The sequence below is a fragment of the Triturus cristatus genome, chromosome 8 (genome assembly GCF_964204655.1).
Source record: "Triturus cristatus chromosome 8, aTriCri1.1, whole genome shotgun sequence".
Lineage (NCBI taxonomy): Eukaryota > Metazoa > Chordata > Amphibia > Caudata > Salamandridae > Triturus > Triturus cristatus.
In genome coordinates this window covers 553,062,693-553,078,629 of record NC_140591.1, presented here as the reverse complement: position 1 = coordinate 553,078,629, position 15,937 = coordinate 553,062,693, and positions in this window count along the sequence as shown.

Here is a 15,937-nt window from a genome sequence, read left to right as displayed (position 1 = left end):
CCAGCTGCACATCCCTTCCCCTTCCCTATTAATGGCAGCGGCTGTGGGGGAGCTTGAGCTGGACCTCTGACCTCTGGTCTGTGACTCCCCCTCTCCCCAGCAGTTCCACTGTCTCAGTCACCGCTGCTGACCCTGTCTCACCCCCTCTGGGGAAGTGTTCGAGGCCAGTGCAGCCAGGCATGTGTCTGCGCCTGTTTCTGCTCAGGTTTCTGCTGTTTCATTGATTTTTTTTATATTTTCACTGTATTTCACAGTGCTTTTTTGTTATTGTTGACTGTGCCCTAGATTCTACTTTAGATTCTGTTGCCTGTTTTCGCCTGGTCTCCCCGCTGCTGACTCCCCTGCGGCCCCTCCCTCCGGTCGGTTCCCACTCCCGCCTCCCAGATGCATATCCCTCCCCCTTCCCTATTAATGGCGGCTGCTGCACGGTCACACGCAGCGGGTGCACTGCTGAAACGCCGAATGTGCTCCAAAGGCAAGTCTGTCTGCGCCCGTCCGCGACCCGACCACGACCAGCGCCAGGGACCCTGGATCTCTGACCATCCACCGCCATGACTCAGCTGCCCTCCTCGCACTTAACCCCAGAAGGAAAAAGCACTGTCAGCTGTCCACAACCCACGGTCAGTTCCTCTGCCGCCACTGCCAGCAGACCTTCACCACTGCCCCTGCCGCCAACACTTCTGATGTCCTGAGGTGCATCGTCCTCAATGTTTGCTCCCTGCAGAGACACACTGTAGAGATCTGGAACCTCCTTGACACCGTTTCGCCAGACGACGCCTTCTTTAGAGAAACCTGGACCAATGCCTCCTCCTCCCCAAACATCGCAATCGCCATCCTGGATGGATACAAGATCCAGAGGAAGGACCGCCTCAACCACCTGGGAGGAGGACTCACCATCACACACAAAAACTCCATCCACCTCTCTACCTCGAGCGATGCTTTCTCCACTGACAAACACCTGCACTTCCAGACCAGCCCAAGAACCACACTCTGTGGCACTTTTACCCACAGACCCTCCAGCCCCCGCGCCCCTCATCGCACCCCATGCCATTGCCTCCATGGACTACATACTCATCGGAGACCTGAACTTCCACCTCAACAACCCCAGCATCTCAACCACCCTCCTGGACAACCTCACCAACATCGGACTGAAACAACTGGTCACCACGCCTACCCACAAGGTAGGACACACCCTGACCCATCTTCGCAGGAGGAAATAACATCAGCTTTAGCCACACCATGCAACCCTCATGGATGGATCACCACTGCGTACACTTCCTCGTCAACAAACCCAAGCCACCATACCTTCTCCGCACCCTCTGTGTAGGAAGTGGAGCAAAGTCACTGGGGAGTAGCACAACTCTACCCTCGATGGCGACACCCTCGCCGTCACAACCGACGCCAACGTCGCAGCCAGGGGACTACACAAATGGATCTCCAACTGCGCAGACAAGCTCTCCCTACTATGCAACTCCAACAGACAACACCCCAGTAAAGCCACCTGGTTCACCACTGACCTCCAAGAAGCTAGACACACCTGCAGATGCCTCAAGAAGAACCAGAGAAACAGCAAAACGCCTGACAACCACAACACCTACAAGAACGCCATGATGAAATACCACCAACTTATCAGAACCACCAAGAGAACCTTCATCCACAACAAAATCCTTGCCAACTCCAGCAACTCCAAAGAACTTTTCAGAGTCATCCAGGAATTCACCAAGCCCCCAAGCGAAGCCTGGGATATCACCCCTTCTCAGGACATTTGCGACAAGCTCGGATCGTACTTCCACCTGAAAATCAAGAGCCTCTACGACAACTTAAACGACCAAACACCTGACTCTGCAACCACTCCCTCCTCCGGAAATGCCAGCCAGCACACCATCTCCTCCTGGACACTGATCACGACCAAAGAGACTGCCTCACCCATGAACGGCATCCACTCGGGAGCCATAACAGACCCCTTCCCATCGCACACCTACCACTGAGCCACCACCGCCATCGCACCAGAATTAGGATGCACCATCAAAGCCACCCTCACGACCTGCACCTTCCCCGATGACTGGAAATTTGCAGAAGTCAGACCCCTGCTGAAGAAGCCCTTAGTGGATCCCACGGACCTCAAGAACTACCGGACAATCACCCTCCTCCCCTTTGCAGCAAAAGTCACTGAGAAGACTGTCAACACACAGCTAGCAAGGTTCACAGAAGACAACTTCTCTCCATAGTCAGACAGCACGGCCTCAGCATAGTATCCTACGCCGACCACACCCAGCTCATCCTCTCCCTCACTAAGGACCCCACTACTACCAGACTCAACTTCCAGACAGGAATGCAGGATGTCGTATCTTGGATGAGCAACAGGTGCCTGATGCTCAACTCGGAGAAGACAGACGTCCTCATCATCAGAACTCCCTGTCAGCATGGAACAACACCTGGTGGCCCACCGCCCTCAGTAGCCCCTCTCCATTCCACGCCAGGATCCTCAGCATCATACTCGACTCCACCCTCTCCATGAACCGAAAGGTCAACACCATCCCCACCAGCTGTTTCAACACCCTCTGCATCCTCCGAAAGACCTTCAAATGGATCCCCCCCGAGTCAATGAAGACAGTCACACACGCACTCATCACCAGCAGACTGGACTACGGAAACGCCCTCTACACCGGGATCAACAAGTCTTTACTCCGCAAGCTCCAGACAATACAGAACACTGCAGCCAGACTCATCCTCGCACCCCTCGACATGAATACATCAGCCAACACAAATGTAACCTCCACTGGCTCTCCATCGAGAGGAGAGTCACTTTCAAGATACTCACACATGCCTACTAGTTCCTCCGCAACACCGGACCCCTATACCTCAATGAGAGAATCTCCTTCCATGTACATTATAGACACCTCCGATCCACCAACCTCATCCTCGAGGAGACCCCGCACATCTGCACTGCCAGAATAGGAGGATGCGCCTTCTCCTACATTGCAGCCATGTCCTGGAATGAGCTCCCGATCAACATCTGACGCGCCCCCTCCCTGAACGCCTTCAGGAAGGCACTCAAGACCTGGCTCTTTGACTGAACGGAACTGTTTACTCTCCCCCAGCACCTTAGGACCCTCATGGGTGAGTAGTGTGCTCACAATTCCCTGATTGATTGAACATAGCAGTTTACACATTGCCGACTATGTCACAGTTCTATACAAAAATAAAATCTATGTTGCTCTTCTGTACATCACTTGACCCACCTCAAACAGTTGTAAGTTTGCTGTTCAGATTGTGGATGAATTTTGCTACTTTAATTAATTCATCTGGTGAAGTGTTATTTATTTTAATGTTTTCATAACAAACATATTACATTTTTAGTTATTGCATATTGCCACATTATGATTTTTTGTGTGTAATTTTACAAGGGTACAGACGTGATATCATAGTTCATGCTTCCACCCTAGTTGGACAGAGTAAATATATTGTAAATCATAATACTGCAACCCATTTTACTTGTGCAAGGCACATTGGACTAGTTTATTTTGTGAATGTGTCACTATTGAGTACATTTGATCTGGGAAGTATTAGGAACATAATTATTATTTCTTGCAGGCAGCTAAGTAGTTGCCAGTGAAGCATGAAAAATGTGGGCAGGGCCAGCTTATTTCCAATAACATCTTCTCTTCCTCTCTTGTTTTTTTGTTTTCCACTGACTGGAGTAACAAATGCATTCTATTGCCCAAAGACTCATTAATACTCTTAATGGGCTTCACAAAGTTGCCAGAACTCTACCCTGAAACACAAATATCTCCAGGCACAGCATTTACAATTGCAGAGAAATAAGGATTAGCAAATCCAACAGGGCCGCTTCTTAAGGCAGGGAATCAACAGCTTGCGGTGTGTGTTGATTTGTTTGTTGCTTCCTGCCTTTTTTTCCATCCCTGGAAGGCTGAAGTGGATCAACAAAACATTATGGATTCACACCTCGGTCCAATTCCTCTTTCTACAGAATGGAAAAAAAAACACAGGGCTCTGCTCACATTGTAACATCCTTTGGTCACAATGATTTCCCAGAATTTATATATATACAATATCAATCCAATAGTTTTTGCTTCAGGAACAAGAGCCTCACCAAGATTAAGACAATAAGATCTTATTAGGAGAGATGAAGTTTTCACTTCCAGAAGTACATGAAAACAACGCCACAAGAAGAAAAAGCAAAGGGGAAAAAACAACAAGGTGGCACAGACATAGACAGCGGCGGCTCCTCTGCAATAGTGGAGTAGCGTTTCCCCACTGCCTGGCTCAGAGCCACCAAATGTAAAAAAAATGATGTTCTTGAATTGTTTTATTTTATATTTGCCGGCTCCTAGCTAGCGGTGTTTGGAGGGGCGGGGCCGAGGAATGGAAGGGGGGAGAAGGAGGGCTAGTGCACTCCACTTCCTAAGTGGTCATGTGTGTCTGGACGGCCATCTCTCGCTGACCAAAAAACACATGCGCACTTAGGTTTTCTCCAGCCCAGCTGCATTGAGCAGCCGGGCTGGAAAACCCCCACAGACTCCCTGGTCTGAGTAGGGCATCTTTCCTGCCCGCTCAGACCGATCCCTGCGCTGCTTTGCAGCTCAGGGATTGGACAGGGAGTCTGTCCCAGGGGCTGCTGGGACCAGGCAGGAAGAGGAGACGAGATGCAATGCTGGAGGCTGCCGGCAGCAAAAGGTATGTTTTTCAAAACATATTGTATTTTTTACCCCCTCCCCGCGCGATGACTCCCTCATGACCCCACCCGCCCAACCACACCTTTGTTTATGGCGCCTGCCACTGGACACAGAACAACATGGTAGGTACTCAAAGGGAAATCAGAACAAGAAATCAGTTAGAACTATTATTGACTAGAACACTGGAATATTGGAAGTGGCTCAGGGCTTGTAATGGCTGGTATTAGGTTTCTGCTCCAATATTCCAGTGTTTGTTTCTCCCTTTTTAATATAGAATAGTTTACCCTCAGTGGGTGGAATGTTCTAGCAGCCTAATAGACTTTCTGCCTTAGGCTGTACCATTTGTTAAAGGCCCTCTTCCTTATTATATGCCCTTGCCTGTGGCTCGGACCCATAACTCGGGCTCATGGTCTTTAACAACAGGTATAGCCCTCGGCAGCAGGCTTTACATTTATATAGTGGACCTAGTTGATAGAACTTTGAATGATGCAGGTAAATATGTACTTACTAATGGACTTTATATCACCCCATCACAAAACATTATTATATATGAGTTTAGGGTGGACTTAGTAGGATGACTAGAAAAATTAAACATTCTGAGCAGAAAAAATACCTGCAATGGCTACATTATTCCCCAGTAATGTATCCATTGTTGTTTTAGATATATTGGTTTATCTACTGTACTATTAAAGTAAACAGCAAAAATGTGAACTATGATAAAGACATCAATGTTATTGACTGAGCTAATAATATTTTGAGTCAGGATGTATGATTATGAATATTTAATTTGTCTGTTCAATAGTCAGAATGACATAGTCGCATTTTTAGAATTTTGTATGGAACCAATGTATTCATTCATTTTCTGGTCTGACTACTTTATACAATCATGACATTGCAACCTCACTAAGGCACAATTTCAGGCTATAAATAATTCCTATATTAACATTCATTGCATTAAGTGAGAATACCAGTATAATAAATTGTGAATTGTATGTAGAGGAATCATAGCACCAGCACAACAACACACAATTTTGTTCTAAACCATTGGTATGTCCTATGACGTATCTTATGGGTGTGACAAGTCCATTTTGAATGATTGCAAATGGTCAGGGATGATTAAAGGGCAAGATATCTAGATTTACTTACATTAGTTTTCCAGTTATTTCAACTATACATTTCCTGCTTGTGAGGAATTGGAATATTATTTGATGAGGGCAACTGTCCACCTCAAGGAACAATTGCTACTCCTGTCAAGGTGAACCCTTACTACATTTTTTCCTGAGCTTACCCCCCCCTGGTAGGCATGGCACAGAGCATTCAGGCTTAACTTGGGGTTATCTGTACAATATTCATGCAGTACCAAAATAGTCATACATTCAAAATATAAAACAATAACAATTCCAAACTGGATATGAACAATAGAGTAAACTGTAATAAACATAATGACACCAAAACAACAAACATCTAATATGGAGAACAGGAGTTTCAGCTTTAAGTAGAAAAGTATAGTGTCAATAACAGTCAATGTTGGAGGTAAACAGGGAAAAAGATGACATTTCAGTTCGACCAAGATAGAGCATGGGTCAGATACACCAAATGGATTAGTTCAATGAATGTCTGCTAGTCAGAAAGTTTTAAAATGTTTCTATGTCCCACTGGTCTGGCGGAAAAGTTTTCAAACGTTTCTAAACATTCTTCTGGTGCCTAACAGACACAGAAGCACTCTTCTAAAGCCCCTGGAACCTCAAGGGAGGCAGAGGCAAACAGGTGGGTTCAATCCAGTTCCAGTTGTCACTGGTCAGCTGGGTTCATCCAGGAAAATGTCTAATGGAGCCAGTTGTCTCTCTGTAGCCACACAAGAGGTGAGCCAACTGACTCTTGAAGTCCATTTCTTTGTCCTGGATACAAAAGAGAGCAGGTCAAGCCCCCAAGCTCTCAGAGCTTCTGATCTCCTGGAGGCCCGTAATGTGTTTTAAAGTACATGCTTAGAAGTACCCCATTTATGTTTGGTGCCAGCTAGTAGGTTGGAGTTACTCCTAGGCACTCCCTAACCAATGAGGTAAAGGTTCCCTGGAGTAACTCTACCAACTTGTTCAGTAAATGTTTGCTTTACCGTGAATAGGCTTAAAATCCCATGTGTCAGGGCATTTTCAAGATGGCAAAAGTATTCAGCCACACTAATCTTGGGCTCTGATGGCTCAGTATCTGTGTAAAAAGTGTATTAAGTTATTCCTAACATCCTCCCATATTTTCCACTACAATGCAGTTTGAAGGAGGCAAAATACCTTCAGCAAACCCAGAGGCAGAATTATGGTAGAACAAATGTAGAGCCCTTTTGCAATCAAGCAGGAGATTTACAAAAAATGTCTTGGCATCCAGTTCTGTCCCTTTCAAGTGCATCTTAAGTCACATGTTTCTCAACAGACCTGTCAAGCAAGGTTCAACAGTGGGGTGTCAGAGGATGCCCACCAGCACCTCTCTGAATATTCTGTAGAGTTAAGAGGATTCATCTCTGCTCATACAGTTAAGCCTATTTTTTAATCTTGGGAGGCTTTTTACACATCTTTCACACCAATGCTCAGGCTAAGTACAGGTTGGGATTTACTGAAGCCTTAATGGAAAATAGCCTCCAGGAAGTTCAAGTAGAAAAAGTTAACTTTCTAAAAGATACTTTTCTTAATGTTTATTGAAATTCCGATGTCAATACTTCATTGAAGTTTTATGCACCAGCCTACAAGGGGATCTCCAATCCCCCTTCAAAGTGCAGGCAGGTTGCCGCCTGCACAATGAAACAGGGGGTGGCTTCAAAGCAGCCACTCTATTTTTCACCTGAATGCGCTGCACATGGCGGCAGCGCATTCATAATAATGCAGTGAAATTTCCTGGTTATCGCTGGGCGCACCTTTTTGAAAAGTGTGCCCTGTGTTAACCAGGAAAATGCGCTGGATATGTAACTTTGCCCCTGGACTCCAAATGCTTCTCTCCAACTGGTGTGGGTAAGACTTGTTCCAGGCATGTCAGCCCCAGGGGAACTTGCTGCTAAGTCGAGCATGTGTGAGCTGAAACACTATTGACTTGTACCACTCATCACTGAGAAAGAATCTGACAGGAAACCACCAAAACTGACCTGCACCAACAGGTTTTCTTATAACTATTTAAATTTGCTATAAAGTTCTCAACCAAACCAAATCTATGAAGAGTGCAGAAAATATGTGCTCCATTAGACCTGACATCCTTTAGAGTGGTCTTCCCCCAAACGTTTAATCTTTTCTCTTCCTGTTTGGCTTGTAGACACTGTACACCTTACCACATATAACCAGTGCTAAAGTGCTTTTGTTCACTCCTTTAAATATGATAAAATTGGCTTACACCCAGTTGGCACATTTAACTTACTAGTCCCTAGTAAAGTGGAACTACATGTAGCCAGGGCCTGTAATGTAAATGTAAATTGATACTTGTATAGCGCACTACTCACCCGCAAGGGTCTCAAGGCGCTTGTACGAATACCGCTGTGGAACCCATCCTGGCTTTCCCTGTGAGGCGTCCACTCCTGGGCACCCCCAAGGTGGAGGCCAGGCATCCTTAGCGTTGTGGGGGCCGTTGTGGAGATTAAGCAAGCTATTGCCCAGAGTTGCAGAGTGGGACTCCATGATTGGAATGGCACCGAGGCGAGAATTATCAGGTCCGTGGAATTTTTGAGCCCAAGACCCGCCAAGGCGGGGAATTGAACCCTGGTCCCGGGCCAGACCTCTGCATCAGGGTATGCCGCTCTAATCATTGAGCCACACTTCTCCTGTAAATTAAACATTTCTACTGGGCCTGCTGCACTTATTGTGCCATTCACTTAAATAGCTTTAAAACTAGGGGTTGTTGAAAATTCCAGTCTGCCCACTGAGTTCACAGAGTTTTGCCCACTCTGTGCTCCGCGCGGAGATCCAAAAAACTCAGTCAAGTGATGCAGAGCAGAGTTTATTTCTCTTGAATGCCCCGCAATGTGATGTTGGTAAGTGCTCGCAAGAAAAAAAGCACACGCTAGGCTTCTGCTCGGCGAAATTTCTTAATGCGGGCAGTTGCGGCTGGTCACGACCATTCGCGTTGAGAAATCTGCCACTCACGTTGAGGAAGCTGCTGCTTAAGTAGAATGTCAACTTGAGTGGCACAAAGCAGCAGCACCGTCTAGTGCGATGCATAGTACCGTTTGTTTCTAATTTTACAGTGCAAGACGAACATATGGGGCTCAGTGTGAGCAGTGCGACTTAATAGACTCCACAACTGGCAGAACTATGTGGACTGCGGAGGAAATTAGCAGGCACTTTGCAGAGTTCCATGGAGTAAAACTCTGTGAACTCTGCCGGTCATATTTAAAACACATCGCAGGTTTGACATTGCAGCCCATGTGAGTGCTGTTGGAAGAGATGCCTTTCCTGTGGTCCGGGCACTGATGAGGCTGAGTCCCTAACTATTTGGGACGCATTTCACTGTGAGGGTGGGGGTGATGTGGTCATTTGTTTGACGCCCCCTACTTCTTCAGTGAAAAGCAGTCGTCGGGTGGATTTACCACTTGCCATCTCAATCACTGGATGCTGGCTGGCATAAATTATATTCCGGGAACAGGATCAAGGAGGCCACCAGAAAAAGGGTCTTGTCCAACTACAGTGTACTCTGTCATGACTCATGAAGTCTGTCTCTTCCCTATGGCAATTCAACAGGACCACAGGCCACTCAGAAGAGGGGTGAACATCCTAAACTGTTGAGGTGGTCTATCTCTCTACAGAGAATGGATTTAATGTGGAAAATTGCCCTGTATCTGGCCACTCCAAAGATAGTCTTTAGGGCTCCTTCCACCGCACTGATATGCACTGGCATGAGGGTGGGTAGTTTTTCTCACTTTAAGCTAGAGTTATAAATGATAGACCTGACAGCTTTTGGTGTTGTCTTCCCCAAACCTTTCACCTTCTCCCCTGTTTTCATTGGCTTTAGGACTCTGTGCACTTTACCATTGCTAACCCGTTCTAAGTGCTTGTGCTCACACCTTTAAACATGGTATAATTGGCTTACACCGAAATGGCACATTTTTTTAACTTATCAGTCCCTACTAAAGTGTTGCTACTTTTACCAAGCACCTGTAAAATAATCATAATCGATGTTTTCTTGTTAAACACATTTATTCTTGTGGAACACGTTCTGTTCATGTTCAAAAACAGCACATTTAGCAGACCATATTGTGCTCCTCCTTAATGTTTATGCCTAAAGTACTGACTCCCCAGAAATTCTTTCAGGCTGTGCTGTCCCTACTGGGACGAGTGGATGCCGACCATGTCATCATGGGCGGTGGCTTCAATACGATCCTCATCCTCCGGCTAGACACCACAGTCTCAGCACCCAGTGGCAAACTGCACTCCCTGTGAGTTCTTCACGACCTCTGCAACACCCACTCTCCCAGGGACACTTAGCCACGTATACACAAAGTGAGAGACTGATACAGATATTTACATATTTAAACATTACTCACTAAGCCATTTATTCAGTAAGATACACTTAATCAGTCAGTTATACAATCAATTTTTCAAAAACAAATCATCCATTTAGACACTTATTTACCCATTTATTCTTCCATCGACCTTGAGATATACATATATAAAACATATTTCATTTTCAGAAAAACACACATTCACTGACCATGTCGCGCGAATTATAGTTAGCTGAACTAACTATAACAGAGGAAGTTCAATGGTTTTGTACGAGTGAAAAGTCCAGCTAACTATAACGCCCCTGAAACCTATGTTTTTTTCAGTGAATTTTTAAGGTTTTTTAAATGCTAATTCCTAACTATAACGTGCTTGAAACCTATGTTTTTTTCAGTGAATTTCAAAAGTTTTTTAAATGCTAATTTCTAACTATGCCTACAGAGATAGGACATGTGAAGAAAGAAGAAAAAACGCACAGAAAGAAAAAAAAGAAATGCAGAAAGAAGCAACAGAAGTCCGAAGACGAAGAAAAGTGCAGGAAGAAGGATAATGTGCAGAAAGAACAAACAGAAGAGCAGAAAGAAGCCTTGTTGCAAAATCATCCTGTACCCTCAACTTTTTCAGACGCATACTGGTGGTAACTGAGTCTGACTAACCAGTCCTAGAGCCAGTGCTATGTTAAAAGACACTCAGAATACAGTGAAAACACCTACATACACTACGGGACACTATGCGTTGGGGTCCCCCTGTGATTAGCATGACCTCCTCTGTAAGCCCCTAGTATATAATAGGGCAGGGGGGTTAAAACTACCTCTTAAAACGTTTGCACACGTTAACTCAGGCCCCGTCCCCTCCCTTCACCACTGTGTAAACACGCCCTGTGGCCGTTTTTAGTTGGGAGATTAAGTTCATTTGAATCCTGAGGGTCCCTAGGGTCCAACTAGCCAACTAGGTACCTCCAGTAAGCGCCACAGAGCTGTGTTGCAGAGAGGTGTAAAAAGTGGCATGGCCTGGACCACCTCTCTGCAACGCAGCTCAGTGACGCTTACTGGAAGCACCTGGTGGGCTAGTTAGCCCCCAGGGGCCCTCAGGATTGAAGGGGAATTATTTCCCCAACTTAAAATGCGCCATATGGCGTGTCTGCACACGTCACCTCAGGCCCCGTCCCCTCCCTTCCCCAACGTGTAAACACGCCCTGTGGCCGTTTTAAGTTGAGAGATTAAGTCCCCTTGAATCCTGAGGGTCCCTAGGGGCAAAATAGACCACTAGGTACGTCCAGTAAGCGCCATTGCAGAGAGGTGTAAAAAGGGGCACAGCCTGCACCACCTCTCTGCAACGCAGAGCAGTGGCGCTTACTGGAAGCACCTGGTGGGCTAGTTGCCACCCAAGGTCCCTCAGGATTGAAAGGGAATTATTTCCCCAACTTAAAACGCGCCACAGGGCGTGTTTGCACACGTCACCTCAGGCCCCGTCCCCTCCCTTCACCACTGTGTAAATGCGCTCTGTGGCCGTTCTAAGTTGAGAGATTAAGTCCCCTTGAATCCTAAGCATCCCTAGGGTCAAACTAGCCCACTAGGTACCTCCAGTAAGTGCCACAGAGCTGCGTTGCAGAGAGGTGTAAAAAGGGGCGTGGCCTCAGAACACCTGTCTGCAACGCAGCTCCCTGGCGCATACTAGAGATACCTGTTGGGCTAGTTGGCCATCAGGGACCCTCAGTATTGAAGGGGAATTAATTCCCCAACTTACAACTGGCCAGTGGGCGCGTTTGTAGAGTGCTGCAAGGAGGGGGCATGGCCTCCGGCGCAATGCCGGTCTTTTATTAATTTTATTTTTTTTAAGAAGGAGGGCTGTGTGGCCCCCCTTTTTTTCTGATTTATTGGTCAGGGGACCCCATCACCCAGGGCCTGCCCCCTAATTTTTTTGGGGGAAAAAAAAAATTTGGAAGGGGGCCGCGAGGCCCCCCTCCCAAGGCCTTGATCGGCCCCATGGAACCCAACCCTCGAGGCATGGCCTTTTTAAAAAAAATATTTAGGAGGGGGGCTGCGTTGCCCCCCTCCTCAGGCCACTTATGGCCCCGGTGACCCCATCCCCCGGGCCGGCCTTTGTTTTCTATTATTAAAAAAATATATATTTATAGAAACACCTAGGACATGCTGGACAAACCGTATGTACCTATCACCATGACGATTTGCGTGATATTCATTAAAAGGTGACTACGCATACAATGAATCCACGTGGAAGGTATTTACACCGCTAATGAAGATCTGACGTTTCTGATGCCTTACCGTGCCTAATCCCGGTGCCCCCACCGGTGGGTACTCTCCAAGTAGACACCCTTGTCGTTTATTTATACAAACATGGGTAGCTATTGGTGGGCACATTTAATACACACGCACACCAAGCCAGTCAAAGGGGATTCGACAAAAATTCGACAAAAACTATGCAAGAAACCCCCTTCACGGTTAATAAAACACACATCCACCGCCGGATGTGTAATACTTTTTATTTTACTCTCTGGAAAGGAGTCGAACCTCACTTGAGAGTCACAGCGCGCTCCTGGCTGAGCCCAATGCTGTGTTACACCCACCAGTGCCCGCCGAGTGCCACACACCTCTGTGTTGCATTCCACCTGCTAGTGCATATGCTATGACACTCTCTAGCCCATGTGCACTGTAACACCACCCCGTGAATATGTCATGCCACACTTGCCTTCGCACGGATTATATTGCCCCATCTAACATGCCTTCCTCGATGCCTATGTTATAACGCACATATCCATATCTTTGTCACAATGCATATGCAACATTACACTCCCCAGCACATATTTTATATTACAACTTTAGAGACTAGTTAGGTTACACAACACTTCCCTGTGCATATTACACTCCAAGGTGCATATCACATAGCACGCGCTAGTGCCTGTGCTATCTCGCGCTCTCCAATGAATCTGTCATTGCGCACAATGTATTGCATATTATATTTCATGCCGCGGTTCATCTTATATCACACTTTTTGGTGCATAGTTTATACCATACACTATATCTAGTCTTCATTTTCAACTGTGCTCTCAGGACTATGTTCTATATAACACTGCATTCACCTACCCTTTTCACGGGCATTACATTTTGCGATGGGGGTGGAGGGTCAGGGGGTGTTTCTGCCAAGTGAGCTCGGAGTCACAGTCACAAAAGTCCTCTTCTTCCTGATTAAAAGTGAGATTATGTTGCATACTTGTTCATATTTTAAATAGTTCGCACAGACACACATTTTAAAAACAACAAAGTTCCTAATACCCACCTTCTCTGAACAGTTAGCTTGCTGCCCCATCCAGCTCCTCCCTATCCTCTGTTGTCTGAATCCATGGACTCACCTCCTCCCTCCTGCCATGCATGGTTTGATGTACTGCCACTGCCCTCCATTTAGCATGATGTACCAGTCCACTCCTCCTGCCCTCCATTGCCCAATTCTAAGCCCCATCATTGACCTCCTGCTTAGCCTCTGTGCTTAGCTTGCTGCCCCTATTCTCCTTCCCCCTGCCCTATGATGTCTTTGTGCATGCCCCTGCTCCATCCTTTTTGCCCACCATTTTCCATGGACCTGCCACTCCTATCTACTCTGAGTGTTCTGTTGAGCTGCCACTCCCCTCCCACCTGCCTAGCATTGTCAGATGACTGTAACCTGTCCCTGCCACCTCCATCCTGCCTGTCCACATGCCATGCCCCTATCCCCTTCCTCCTCTCCTCCATGGTCCATTTTACTGCCACACCCTTCGGCCCTCCCTGGTCTGTTGTGCTGCAACTGCTCCTCCTGCCTGTCCCGCACAGTCTGTTGTGAGGCCCCTTCCCCTCAACCTCTTGTCTGTGCCCAGGTCCTGACCCTCCCTTCTATCCTCCATGGTCCTTTGTGCATGTCCATGCACCCTCCTTCTTGCCCATCGTAGCCATTGTGCTGCCACTAACCCTCCCGCATGCCATTCATGGTCTTTTGTGCTGCCACAGCCCCTCCCACCTTCCCTGTGTGGTCAGCTAGCTGTCCCTGACCCCCTCCCACCTTCCTTCCATGGTCTGTGTGTATGCAATCATAGTCTCACTGTTGCTCTCCATGGTGTGTCTTGTTTCTAGTGCCCATCCTGCCTGACATCCATGGTCATCTTGCTGCTCCTGCCCTGCCCCCTTGCCCCCATCCCTCTGTTTCCATATGCAGACCCTTATTCCCTCCCTCCTTGCTTGTCTGTTCCATTGTAATGCCCCTGATCCGTCCCTCCTGCCCTTTATGGTCTGTTATGCTGCAGCTTTATCTCCTGTCTGTCCATTATGGTCAGCTAGCTAGCATTGCCTCTTTCCCCTCTGTTGTCTGTTGTCCATGCGCATGGTCCTGTCCCCTCCTTATTGCTTTCTATGGATTGTTGTGCTGCACTCCCATCCCTCATGCCCTGTGTGGTGTATTGTGCTGCTGCAAACCCTGATGCCTGCCCTGTAGGGTCAGTTTGGTGCACCTCTCAATGTCCCTCCTGTCCTCTGTTATCCGAGTCCATGTCCCTACCCCAATTCCTCCTGCCTACCATGATCCAATGTACCATACTTGCGAACATTTTGAACTTGGTAAGAGGGAGATTTTGAAATAAAACTGGGGTATTGATTTTCCCCTTTGAGTTACATTGAAAAAGAGAAGATTGTAGACAGGAAACAGATCAAGTAAAGCCCATTTGAGCTTAAAAACATTGGACGTTTCCTGGCTGAAACGGGTCTGTTGGCATGTATGGTTGTATGACCGCTGCCTCTTCCTTCTGCCCACAATGGTCTATGATATTGCCACAGCCTCTCTTGCCAGTCCTGTATTGTTGGTTTGTTGCCCCAGCCCCCCTTTCCACTGCCCTCCATAGTCTGTTGTGCTGCCACTGGCCTTCCTGCCTGCCTAGTGTGGTCAAATTGTTGCCTCTGCACTCTCCTACCTGCCTTCAATGTTCAGAGTCCGTGCCCCTGACCTCTGCCTCTCAACAGTATCCCAATGAACAACTAGATTGCTAACATTCTATATTTATTACAAAAGTGTGGCACGCCTGACGTCATCTTGATGTAATCAAAACTGTAATGCCTAGAGCATTTCCTTTAGAAATTATATATATGAGAGGGTCTTATTTGCATCTAAATTATGGTTAGTACTCTAAAAAATTAAAATGAGGACATATTTTCTGAGTTTTCAAATAGCGACACAGCACTTTTAAATTATTTGTTATCTTTATGTTTTTTTATCCAGTTGACCACTTGATTAAATGTTGCACCTAGGGGAGAGGATGTGGTGTTACTTCCAGAGCTGCAGACTTTGCAACTGGGGAACCAGGTTGAAGTTTCTGCTTCAACTCAACATTCTGTGATTCTGGTCAAATCACTTAATCTCCCCATGTCTACAACCAAAATGAATATGATCTTGTGTGATGTAACCAATGCTCATGTAACGCACTCCAATACCTGACAAGTCTGCACTATATAAAACTGCAAATACACAAAAAATAAGTGTTTTGCACACTTCTGTCATTGGGCTACATTGGGCTACATCTGGGTGACATTTGTGCTGTATTTGGGCTCTTTTGTCTCTGGTGGCCATCTTGGGAGATTTATTTGTTATGAAGTTTCCTAATTTCCTCATTTACTGCAGTCTCCACAGTAGGAAATGCTTTCAGATTTTTACTTTGATTCCATCAAGAAGGTATTCAGATATGTCACACATTTGCCATACATTCTTAATGTTAGCACTCTAGTTGCTCATTAGATC